We start from the raw sequence: 13,651 nt of genomic DNA, 5'->3' as shown, positions 1-13,651 counted from the left end.
GAAAAATGCTGCTTGCATATAGAAAAGCAAGCGAGCTCGATTTTCAGTGAATAAACGGCTGAGATAATGGAAAAAGTCGAATAAAAAATACTAATTAATTCAATTGGTTAAATGGCTGTCGAAATTCCAACATTTAACGGTTGCTTTGGACTGGAAAAAAGCATTCCCCGATGAATATCGATTTTGTGAATGCATGCAATTTTGATTTTCGATTTCGCTGAGAATATTCCAATTTCCTGTTCCACGAATCTCGCTTAAAGCGTGATGGTTATTTGAACGTCATCGGTGTGCAGTTTGGACAGGAAGAATAGTTAAATGGCAGGCGTGGCTGAACGAAATCGATGCTCCCCTCGATACCTATCGATCTTTTTGAAAAGGTGGAAGGAAGGTTCCTTTGGTATTTTGCCAGACCGATGGAAACTCCGATGCTTTTCTGTCCCCCATTTTTGTCTGGTATCGTGGACGCAAGAAAGGAAAACTTACACGTTCATAAATCGATACTGCATGAATTATTCCGAGGCAAAAGTGACGATTTATTCGGAACGAACTAGCTCTCGATTACCAGAAAAAACGTTCGTATGAGACAAGAAAAAAATCGTACGGACTGCGGGGACGTCGGAGAATAGAACGCAATCGCAATACACTGAATGTAAATTTCCCACAGAAGACAACAAGCAAAAAATGCGCCAGTGATCAGAGACCCTCGAGGTCATAAAGTAATTTAAACCAAAAGGATTTTCAGGGGTGGGCATTTAATAAAATCTTGCTCGAGAGACTCCAACGACCCTATTTTCTTGACGTTAGATGCGCTCTTTTTCTCTCTTTCTCTCTCACCGGCTACCCTTATATCCACATGATGGCCACTCGACTGTTCTGTTCGCCAGGCACAGATTCAATCGCCATGGAGAGGACCAAGAGACAATGGCTCTGAACAATGGCCAACAGGGAGAAAGAACACGACTTGTACGAGTTGTCTGCAGTTTGGTATGTCTCCTATTATCGCAGAAAGTGCATGGCCCCATAGAAAGTAAACGAGCGTGTAAGGGAAAGTGAGAGAAAAAGAGGAAGATAATGGGAGAGGGACAGAGAGGAAGGAGAGCGAAAAAAGGGCCGAGAGTGTTTATGGCGGATTCGTTCCACCGTTAAGAATCATCCCTTATAATTAACTAACAGCCGTGAAGCTGTCTCTTTTCCTTTCCCTTTGAAAAGTATGCGGCTCCGATCTCGAATACAACTTGAGTTATGGCCCGAGAAACATACAATTATTTTCGGTGCAAATTGATTCCGAATACCGGATTTTTAACGTGGGGTAGAGCTGAAAAATCAAAAGTCAGTCTTCTGTGTCCAGAACTGACGTTCCGGGTTGACGTAACTCGAAAAGTTGGAAAAGAAACCTAGAAAATGTACTTTTTTATCTCACTATATATAAGACGTTCGTCAAATTGTTCAAAAATAAAAATTTAACCGAACTCAGATCAGGTGATTTTGATCAGAATGCTCATGTTATTTCAATCAATAAATGCTGCTTTCCTTTAATCCTTTAATAATTATCCTTTAATGGAGTTTCTGACAAAGCAATTTGAATAAATTAAGCCTGCGTCCATCTGCTCGTACATCAAATGAGCTCTGGGATGGAATGTAAGATTATGATTGTACGAATTAGAATTCATACGTGGTTGTTTCAATATTGGAAAACCATTTTATTCCTTTTAGCTGTACTTTTCAGGCACTTTAAAGGACGAAAAATAATTTTATTGTGACGACTAAATGTCGGTTTTTCTTTCAAACTGCTACCAAAGTTTCATTATTCAAGCTCCAAATCACATAATTGGAGCAAAAACAGTCAACACTGCTCGAAACGCGTGCCCAAGTGGGTCGTTAACCCCGCATTTTTATGATCGACGTTTCTGGCTGCACGATGAACTATGAAATGCTCGATCGCTGACTGGCGAAACGAGTACACGACTATGAAATTCGACACGTGAGGGTTCTCTCGTTAGTGCATCGTCTGAGTGAGCGATCTGACGTGTTCTGTACGACACCCCCTGAGCGTGTGCCAGGCTACTGATACATACGTATGCACGTACTACGTACGTAGACGATCTTTCACACGGACATCAATGGTGACACTTTGCTTGGCGTATCTCCTCTGATAACTTGTGAGGTTTCTCAGGTGTATGATGCCGGCTTCGTCGCTGACGCGTCTGCAAGAAATAAGTCAGTGGCTGTCTCGCTAATTCCTTGTGCCATCGTCGCTCATACAAAGGTGACGAATTAATTCTCGGGTTGAACGGTTCGATTTTGGGAACGATTTGATGCATTGTCATTCCTCTTGTCGATACGATTTCATTTATTCTCGTACACGAAAGAGATTTTGATCCTTCACTGGCTTTTATGTTTTGACGAGTCTGTGAAGCTGATCTTGACCTAAAATATTTGGATTGTGGATTCCAAAGCATTTATCGACGAATCGAATATTCCTCGAGGTCAGCCACTCATGGACTCTCTCATTCGAATAGTGCGTGTATTTTAGTCTTCGATTTAGTTCATTGGTCGATTAAAATAGAGCAAACGTAAATGACCCTTCGTGAGAGCAGCCCTCGGAGGGCGAACCCTTGAAAAAAGTTGCAGACACGGCTCGCGCGCGGTTCTCCCTCGCATTTTTTAGGTTTGCCTTTTTGCTTGCCCGCATTTCTCACAAGCCCGAAGGCGTCGCATTAAATTTGACGTCGTCCGTGCCGGGCATACGTGCGTTATAAACAAAAGTGAAGAATTCCAGGAGCCGTTGAACATGCGACCAGAGGGGGTTGAAGGGGTGAACCGCGCGCGTTCCTCTCCACCCTCCCTTCCTGTTCTTCTTCCTCAATTCGTCGAGAGGGTTTTTCGATTGGAGGGGATACGTGCGGACGAGCTTGTATGTGCCGAGTGTGTGGCATGCGGGATCCGTCAGAGATGGGGGCATTCAAATATACAGACCGGTATTATTTATGACCGGAGAATACTTCGAAAAAGCCGCGACGTATTCCTCACTTCGAGAGAGAGAGAAAGAGAGCCTCGAGAGCACGAAAACCAAAAAATCTATTGAAAATAGAAAAGAATCTTCTGCATACCGAGTGACTTTGCACACGCGGTCCAGCGACCTTCTCGATATCCGGTGCGATTCGACGCTGACTAGCAAGTACGATGACACGTTCGAACGGGCTGCTAGCAGTCTTGGAGCGCAGGCACGCTCGATCATTCGCATTTTATGTTCGCTTCAACCTCCCACAGTCCACCTTGTGCCCTGCTGGAATATTTGCTCGCCTGAGACGAGCGGATGAAATTCTCGCGAATGCAGCTCGACCCCGGGCAGTAGAAATTACCGGGAAAAAAACGTACAAACATCAAGAGCTTCCCGGCGGACAAAGTTGTTGAGAAAAACACTTAATCGACTGCGCCCCAAGGAAAAATGATCCGTCGTTGACCCACCGCGTTGTCCTCCGCTCGAAATTCACATTAATCCCCATAATACATGAAAACAATAACGTAACTACAATGATTTTCTTGAGTGACATAAATGTCACGTACTTAACAAGAATGGTCGCCAGCACACGCCGCTGCGGAGGGCACACATGGGCCGAAATATGCAACTCTATTTCGATAGGGAGATAGGACAGAGTGCAGTGGAGTTGAGCTATATACATTTGATACGATAGCGGAGAGCGGATAGAGCGTCTATAACATTATTTATGTACTCGATCCTCTCTGCGCCATTTCAATATTCGCAAGCTCCATCTCTCATTCTCTCACCACGAAAGCGAGGATATAGACGGACGGACGGACAGACATTTGGACAGATAGACAGCTCTCGTGTCTATGTGCACAGGCAATGCATCCATGCGTCCCCAAAATGAAATGGCAGAGTGACAACACTGCATAGTTTGTATCTCTTCTCTCTCGAGAAGCAAAACACTCTTTCTCTAGCCCCCCTCGCTCCGTCTGCCGCTCCTCCCGCGTCTCTCTTATCCTCTCATCCATCGCAAATGGCGGTGCGAACTCTCTCGTGTGCGCAACAGAGCATATGCGTCCCGTTTGTATGGCCGAAAGGGGTGAATGAGGGCGAAGGGGAAGGGTGTTGGTTTTGGCAGGGAGGAATTGTGAGGGATCGGTACACGATACTCCACTATGTGGACGCTCGTGCACTCTTACTCGAGCTCAAGCCATAATAGTAAAGCTGTACACCGCATTCGATAGGTGGATACTCGTGCTGAAAGTTGGGGCGACATGGCGCGCTGGAAAGCTCTTGACGCATCGTCAAACTTTCGTTTTCAACTGCGTATGATATTTTGATTTTTCTCTCCGCGAAATAAAAGCATTCGCGCGCTCGATTTCGATGGAACTTTAACTGCGGGGATGAAACAGGGTGGAGTCGCATTGAAAATTCATAGGGAACGAAGCGACGAGCGTCATCGACCGAATGAGTCGGAACTCGAGCCCCCGTTCAGTGTATCGAGTCATTTTTTATTTAATTTTTACAAAATTCATGTACTCGAGGATCAAAAGAGCTCCGGTGAAGGAGCGTTCCATTTGTTGCGGGGCTCTCCCACGGGCGAAATTTCCCAACTAAGCCAACCGAATCCCAGCATTTTTTTCGTCATCGGTCATATCGAAGAATCGAATAAAACGAGATCCACACTTTTCTTTCACTCCGCCATTGCGGCGAATGGATTCACCCAAAGCTCTCCCCACCCCCTCGCAACGTCTCTCGTCAGACACCGATAGAGCGTAATTAACAAGGTAATCATCGAAAAGATTGTATCTAACCTCTCTGTCATTCGATTCTGCCCTCCCAGTGGATTAATTCAGTAAATTCAACTGGAAGTCCACCATATGTATTGGCTCCGCAATCTCCCTCGTCCCCTGCACAATACACTTCTCTCTCGACCGCGTGCGCGCGGCGGCGCTACGCCACATATAGAGTGTGCACCGCGGTGGCGCATCTGCACGGACTGCAAGTGTGGCCGAATGAATGAATCTCCATCCATTCCCTGTCAGCCAGGGAAATTTCAATAAGCCAATTCGGGTAATGGATTGGCACGCACGTGCCCCTTCTCGCTTTGGAGCCTGAGCCAGCGTCACTCGTCGTGCGACTCAGATCGCGACGCTTCTACGTCGTTGTGCAGCGGCGTTCACTGACACGCGTGTGGTCCATTTCCAGGCCACCGTATTTATGTATGCAGAGGCTTCGTGCTAGCTGGAGCAGCTTTTCGATCACGTTAAAAATCAGCCCCTGCGTGCGGCGCTACGCCGCTTCTCCCGTGTCGAAACTACCTCGAGTATTGTGTTGGGCCACACACTCGTTACCATTGTCACGCGAGAGCTGCTTCGACAATGAAGAAAATTCTACTTTGCACAGGAACTGCGATGATCGTAGGGAATTGCAGCGTTTTTCGCCTTTCTGAGATTATACGAGGGATCAAGGCCAAGGAAGTTATCCACCTAAATATGTGAAGTGGGAATAATCGCTTCGAACTTTTGGGGAAAACTTATGGCTTGACCGTTACTAACGATACGTGTCGACGGCACACACACGCGCCGATGCAATCAAATTTCGTGGATGTATGACTGGTCGTAGCGAATTATTTTATTGCCCAAATAACCAGCGCCTGACACACGCCGTATCGCCGAAAAGTGATTTATCGATGAAGCGAAATTTTCTCCGAAGTTTATACACTTTCGACCGTTACTCTGTGCGACATTCCATGGGGACGGCACCTCCCCCAGCAATATTGTGGAGCTTGTGGCGTAACAGATCACATTGATTACTTTCCGTCAATCTGTAAATATTTCATGTGAAAACAATTCCCTTTTTTATGCACTCCGTTCTCTGAATATGAGAGCAAAAATGTCACAGATATTTCATCAATCTTGTTTTCTAGCCCAATTTAACTCGCACATCAGACATGATCCATTTTTCAACTATTCCACAACCCGGAATGCATCGATATACTGTTTGGAGCAAAGCCTGTCGAAGTTTTGGGCTTTGTATTTTCCATCGGGAAACTCGACGATGATTCATCATCATTAGTACGGAAGAACGAATCCCTTTTTCAAGTATTTCACAGCCTGAAGGGCGTTAAGGGGCCTACCCTAATTAGACGGGTAAAAAAAACTATTTTCACGAATTTTTTCGACTGGCATAAATTATAAATATGGATATAAAAAGCGTTGGGCCTAGAAAATACACTCTTAAAATACACAAAATTTTTTTTTACTTTTATCTTAGTTTTCGTACGGAAAAATGGGGGAGAAGACAGGTCCAAAAATAGATGTTGATAAAATCTCGGGAATGGATGATCGGAGAAAAAAAATAAAAATGGTTTCAGATTCCATAGGTAAATTCGCCTATAGCGAATATCATACGATTTTTTATTTTTTCCCAAATGACAAAATGGCCTCCATTTTTCCAAAAACTACGAAATATCACGTTTCTTTTCATCGTTTTTTGCACAAAGAAACAGTTCCACTCAAAATTTTAAAATTCGTATGACACGCACCATAGCTATAGTCATAAAGAACATGCGCGGTAATAAAATATGATACTTGTAAAAATGTATACTTTCGAGAAATGCAATAAAAAAATCGATTTTTTGAAAATTCTAATTTGCCTAGACCCCTTAATGCGGTTGATCACCGGCCTTAGGAAGTGCTCCTGATGGACGAGAATAGGGAAACGAGCTTGATGAACTTTCGAACTTTTTTCACCCGGAAATGGGGTGATTGGCGTCCATATACAGAAAAGTGCTACTGATAGACAAGCATAGAAAAATTATAGATTGCATTTCTATAGCCGGACATAAGTAATGCAAATCCAAACGGAGGTAAAGACGCGGTGGATGAAGGAGAGATGCCACCCAATGTGCGTCTCGCCAATTTGCATATCGAATGAAACGAAACACCGCATGTGTGAATTCTGTGACGCTGCGGGTTTCTCCTCCCTTTATATCGGTGAGTAAATTGTCTCTTTTTCACGCGGACGTACAACGACGCCCGATCGAGTGGCACACGCGCCACGAGTCCTGTACTCGGACATTTAACGAGCGACGTTCGGTAAATAACGTACGGTACATCGAGGAAATATTCATAGTTGGAGAATCCTCGTCTGTGCCACATCCACTTTGGAGGACGAAACTGATGCCGCCCCGAGGAATCGAGCGCTCGCCTTTTCTCTCCTTTTTCTTCACTCGTTTCTTCTGCTTCTTCGCACGCCTCCGCTTTCGAATTTTATCGATTCAACTGCCTCCATGTGGGAAGAATCTGCTTAAACGTGCCATCGATTTGGACGGATCTTCTGAAAAGTCCTCAACAAGAAATTATAATCATTATTGACGTTGCTGAACATTTTCTTTTCTTCTGTATGTCATTGGACAAATTTATCGCACTGAATTGTTTTTCTGTTGTAATTAATCGGAAATGTTCAACAAAAAAGCGTGTACCGGCGCGATCCTCATTTTGCGGATTCATCGTATTGCAATAAGCTCGCAATATCGTCGGACGCAAGAACAAGTTTCATTGGACAGACATACAGCGAACACGAAAGCTGAAGTCCATCTGTTGCCAAGCCTACAAATTCAGATGGTAATGAGAACACTCGGGGCGATTCCTGTTTTGCGATGATGATTAATTTGCATTCAAAATCAATCGAAACCTCGAGCATGGTTCGTGTTACGTGGAAAAAGGGTGGGCAACAAACAAGTCGTTTGGAGCACCATGAGAAAAGAAATCTTGGATTCCTACGAAGTTTTTGTTGAGTCAACAAAATCTCGTGGTGGTGACCAATGTTCAGGGGAGCCAGCAAATCGAGAGGCCGAATCATCCACATTTCGTTGAGTCGAAGAATCTCATTTTGTTCGCCATTGTTTTGTTGTTCAACAAAAATTTCGTTGGCGCAACGACTCCAATTGTCCTGGTCTCTCATGTGCTTTGATCAAGTTTTATAAAAAGAAATGAATTCAATGCAAGCAAGTCGATTGCTTGCATGTCCAGCGTGTCCAGCAGTCCGGTAGCCAAATAAAATGAATCTGTGTTTGATTAAAATAATTTCATTGGGCTCAAAAATGTATTTATCTGAAGCAACGTCAAATTTGAGATTTTCCAGAGGAAAATAATAAAATCTACGAAAATTTGTATTTCATGGATAAACATAATTTTCTTCACTGTGCATACGATCGACGCTGCATGAGTGAAGCTTTGCATAAAATGGACCAGAAAACTCTGGCATTTTGCATGTAAATGTACGAGTTTTGCGCCGACGAGAATCGGATGTGAATGAAGGTCGTTTGGAATTCGGATGGAAAACACACTTTTGTACGAAGCTTGAAAAGCCTTTTCGATAATTAATAAAAATCCGAAAAATTAATGACGAAAACTATGAATAAATAAGCAGTCGGTTTGGTCGGTTTACAGCATCGATGAATTCGTAGAGGACAAAACACATCTGTAAATTCGACATAAAACTATACTGAAAGAATTTTATTTACGAGGTTTACACAGAACAAAGTATACGACGAAGATGTCGATTCGAGACTTTGGTTCTTGGCGATCGAAAAACTTTATACGAGTTCGTTTTTTTTGTTATTCCTCAAGATCGGGCGATCTTTATACAGAAAGACGAAGGAAAATAAAAAAAAGCGTTGCGAAAAGTAAGAGTAAGTTTTGCGCGGCGTATCAAAGTTTTCCTGTGTGGGTCAACAAATTTTCTTCTCCTTGAGCGCGTAACGCGAAACGTCTCGGTGTATAATGCTACGATCTTCGGACGCTCGTTTGAGCACAACGAGTTTCGAATTTTTCTCTCAAGTTTCGACGGGCCAAAATTATTGTCATTATTTGTCCGTGGAATTTTCCGAATAGTAAGGAATATCCATTCGATGTGTTTGTGTCGTTGGGTGTGTGGCATAAAACGAAAAATCTATTGCGATCCCCGCGTGAGATTCCACACACGCAACGCGATCAGTGGACGTATACGCGAAGAGGAAGTTCGATCGTTAACTTATTCCCTATAAAAGCAATTTGTCCGGATAAAATCTTTTTTATTGCGCGCGCGCGATTAATGGTTTCATATCCACAAATAATGCTGATAATTGATGAACGGAATTGTTTCTTTCTTCGCTTCTCAGAGGAAAAATACAAAAATATCACGACACTAAAATTGATCGTGGTCGAAAAAGTTGGAAAAAAAAATTTAAGAATTTTTTTTTTCCAACATTTTTTCAAAAACTGCCAAAATATGACTAATTATGCTATTTTTAGGTCAAAAAGAAGTCATGAAAAAATGTACAAACCAGTCACAACTGGTGCCGCGATACTAAATAATTAGCAAATATTCTAGCTCGACGAGGATATGAACAATAGAAAAATAAAAGTTCACTTTGCCAAGCCATGCATCTCGATATTCCGTCGGTACGTTTCGAAGGATTCTCAAACGTTTTTCCTCATCAAAAATAATACTTCACGTCGAATATAAATTTCGATGAGATTTGCCAAATTTTCAACACAAATGAATATTCGGATAGTATCAAACGATATCGAAATATAATGTCCTCGCCTCAAATATGATCTTTCTCATCGACGTATATCCAAATCGAATATAAAAGTGCGCGAAGCTCCCGAGCAATTATCCATGCATCCAGAATTCTTTATCGTTGCATAAAAAAGAGGAAATCGATATTCCATATCGATTTTATTGTCCCTCGTTTATTCTCGGCTATTTCGATAATCCTCTCGTTCTTTATTTATATGCGATAGAAGCAGGAAATCTCGTGGACCATTCATATCCGGGTCGGAGGAATAACGCAGCTGGAGTGCAAAAATACGTATTCGTTCGCCGTTACTTTATCCCTTCGCTACCATTTTCTCTCCATTTTTATTTTTCCCTTTGCTCTATCTCTTTTCTTCTCTCGAGGAAAACCCGGACAAGTCTAATTCGCTTCCATCCCTGGCGAGCCGTTCCGCAGAGGCGAAAGTTTACGGAAAACTTAACGGTCTACTTGCCTGAGTGGAAAAGGAGGGGGCTCGGAGGCATGCAGGCTCTTTCACTTCTATGCCTACTCGAGCCTCTATATAATGAAAACTGCTCAAACTTGAACGGATCTATTCTTCTCCTGCTAACATTCAATATTAAAATATCTCCTCCTTCTTATTCCGGAAAACACTGCAACGAGATTTTCAACTGGAAGAAATTCGGTGGTGACGAAAGTTGGCAATCGTCATGTCCGTTGTGCGCCTACGTTTGGCGAGACATCGGTAACGATGGAAAAAAAAATTTAAACTAGGAAAAGAACGTACCGATAATTTACTGAAAATGGGTTCATTCGAACGAAAAATTTGGGAAAAAGTCCTGTAACATTACTTTTCAAAGTTTTTAAACCATCGTGAAAAACTAAATGATCCATCGCCGCGTGAGAAACGGCATAACAAAAAACATATATCGGTGTAAATGATACATAAAAGTGGGACTCGCCGCACAAAAAGCTTCGAGGTGGCGTTACTGTTGGCTGAAAGCTGCATGCCCCTTTCGCTGCCTCCGCAGGAGTTAACATTTTCCGCGCTTTACGACCCTCGTAAATCTCCCGAAGCCCGCGGAAACACCGTTGCGACGAGAGCCCGAGAAAACCTGTAGAGAATCTTCTACGCGATGCTACACTCTGCCAGGGAAGTTGCATGTGCTTTTTTTCTGTGCTCGTCGGTGCTACATCGGTGGAGATGAAAGGTGTCGAGCGGAAAAGACGAAAAACTGTGCCACCGCATGCGCAGCGTTTTCATGGCTCGGTGTACGTTAATAAATATCTGGAAAGCGGCATCAATATGGGGATGAAAAAAGTGAGAAAATCCCAAACAAATCTTTCCTTTCTATGAAGAGAAATATATTTTCGTGCCGAAATTTTCATCAGCGATCATCCCACTCCGATCTTCTCATCTCTTTCTCATCATTACGGCGCGAGCGACGGTTTCTGGGGCAACGAAAAACTCCCGGAGTAGGCTCGTATGAAAAACGAGCGCGGGCGACTAGAATTTATCGCCACTTTTCCGGCTCGTACTCTTCCTTTTATCCGCCTGCGAAACAATTAAAATCGCTCGAATTTTTTTCCCTACCTTTTTGCGAATATACGCAGATATAAAAAAGAATAAATTGAATGAAATAAAATAAGAATACGATTTCCTCCGCCCAAAGCGTAGACAGCACAATTACTGTTAAGGGCGAATGCGCTTCTCTCGCGCTTTGTCGCGAATCTACAAAAGTACGAAATTCAATGTTCCGTGCTGGACAACAACTATGCAGACTGGGAAACAGGCTGCGAACGTTCTCGTTCCGTGCAGCCACACAGCCGAGGAATTCTTGCCAAGCTTCTGCAAAGAGAGAGAGAGAGAATGCATTTCACTGCCTTAATGCGTATTATCCATGTTCATTGCGAGAGCAGTCCTCTTCAAATTAAATCCAGCTAATGTAACCCCCTGGCACTCCTTGTATTACATCTCTCAAAGTCTCATGCTGGAAGAAAGCCTTAAGGCCGCTTGCGCTGTTCCAAGCTCTACTTCCAATTCAAATTCACTTTTCACTAACGACAACTAAAATCCTTCGAAAATAACCATCCCAAATAATGGACATGATGAGAGTTTGAGCAAAAATGTGAGTGAGAAAATTGCAAAAAAAAATCGTTTCTCTCGGTGTTGAGTTATTGACGATGGCATTTCGTTAAATATTTCTCGTCCTTGAAAGAATTTGCATCGACTCGAAACTGGGTCCAAATGATTAACAATGAAAAATAATCGTTGACTTGGCTTCAATTTGTCATTACTCATGGCCAATATTGTTTGTTGAGATTCCTCAAGATTTTCTTAAAAAACAAAACATCACCGTTGTCCAATTGCTCCAAATGAACTTTTTCCCTCGCATCCCCATGGAAATTTTAACGAGCAATATTGTCTTTTTTCTTCAGCGAGGAAAGCCTCGAAACGTTTTTCATTCTAATCGTGGATTCAAGTGAAAGCCTCCGCATCGAGAGGTGAGCTGGCAGGATTTCGGCTAAGAACGCGATAAGTCACTGCGTTCGGGAAGGATTTGACCCGTAATGCTCATTCTTTCTCCCCTAGCAAGTGGGAAAGAAATTTACAAATGGTGGCAGGAGTGCTCGAGGTCGAAAACTCACGGTGCTACACACCGCCTGATTTAATTATTGTGAATCAGTTTTTCGAGGCTCTTTCAGAAGGTATGCCCAGAAAGAAAACGAATATCAGTGATTTTTCAGATCGCGTGACTTTTTCGATGAGTCATCGGTCAGTTATTTTGCTTCGAGGAATATCTTTAATTGTCACAAAATCACTATTCATCGAGTTTTTTACGCCCGAATAGAAAAACCAAGAATCTCCTTTCTTTCAAGCCTCAAATTATAGAGAAACGATCAAATATTTAATGAGCACGAAGACGATAGTGGTAGGAGCTGAGAATGCTCACAGATTGACGTGTAACAATTTCTCGGACATTCGAATCGCGAATAAACTTGAATAATCGTCCTTTCTCAATTGCAAGAATGTGCGCACGTCGTTATAAAGATCGTATTTCGTTGATCTGTCCTTCGTTCTTCCCACGGGCCAGTAATTAATTTTTTTTTCTCCACCGCGATCTCACTGGCCTGAGAAACATCGAGTTTACTCGAGAGTGAAGAACGTTTCGTGTTGCTTATTTTTTCCTCCTCTTTAATCGGGGCGCCTCGGGCTTAAGGATAATCGCGACCAAGGTATAAAGTATCCATTACTGATTTCGATGTTGTTGAAGTCGCGAAAGGTATTCGCGGAAATGAGACGAGAAAAATAAAAAGAAGCTGGTTTTTGCAAGTTTTTTGATAGTCGCTACACAGCAGTTTGATTTCTCACAAAAAACATTGTGGAGTTCGTTTCCAAACTGCTAATATTGTGGAAAAATAAAATTATCTTCGATGTTTCGTAACGTTGGAAGTATTCACGCTGTTTATTTGCGGACCGTTCGATTATTCGAAATCGTACTTCGTGACAGCGACGTCTGAGAACTACTGCATTTTCCGATTGATTTATCGACCCAGCGACATTACGAACGACATCGAAGAACTGAGTTTCTTTATTTGCTGGAAGCACGATAAATATTTTATCATCGAAACGTCAATTACTGTTTCTTGGACAACTATATCATTATTTATTTTCTATTAGGGGCTTATGAAGACTTGTTATGGGCGGAAAAATTGAAAATTTTTTTATCAGTTATTCTTCGAGTACAGTGTCTGAAGAATATTCTCACGAAATTTCATAAAGATCGGAGCATTAGGTTCGTAGCTAAGAGCACTTCAACCGACCCCCCCGGTGCGCGCAATCCGATCCATAACGAATTTATACCACTCAATTATTGTAATAATAGCTGGGGCCTGGACGAAGGATTTCGTATTTTGTTGGGAAAAAATGGTAACAATAAAACCAAAAATTTAGCACCTCAAAAAATAAATTTTTTGTTAAAACTGTCGGCATTTTTTTTTAAATCAACACTTTTACAAATCCTTCGTCCAGGGCTGAGCTACTGTTATAATAAATCAGTGGTACAAATCCGGTATGGATCGGATTAATAGTTTTTTAGTCATCATCCCCCCCG

This window comes from Venturia canescens, chromosome 10, assembly GCF_019457755.1.
Source record: "Venturia canescens isolate UGA chromosome 10, ASM1945775v1, whole genome shotgun sequence".
Classification (NCBI taxonomy): domain Eukaryota; kingdom Metazoa; phylum Arthropoda; class Insecta; order Hymenoptera; family Ichneumonidae; genus Venturia; species Venturia canescens.
Note: the sequence above shows the minus strand (reverse complement) of the source record.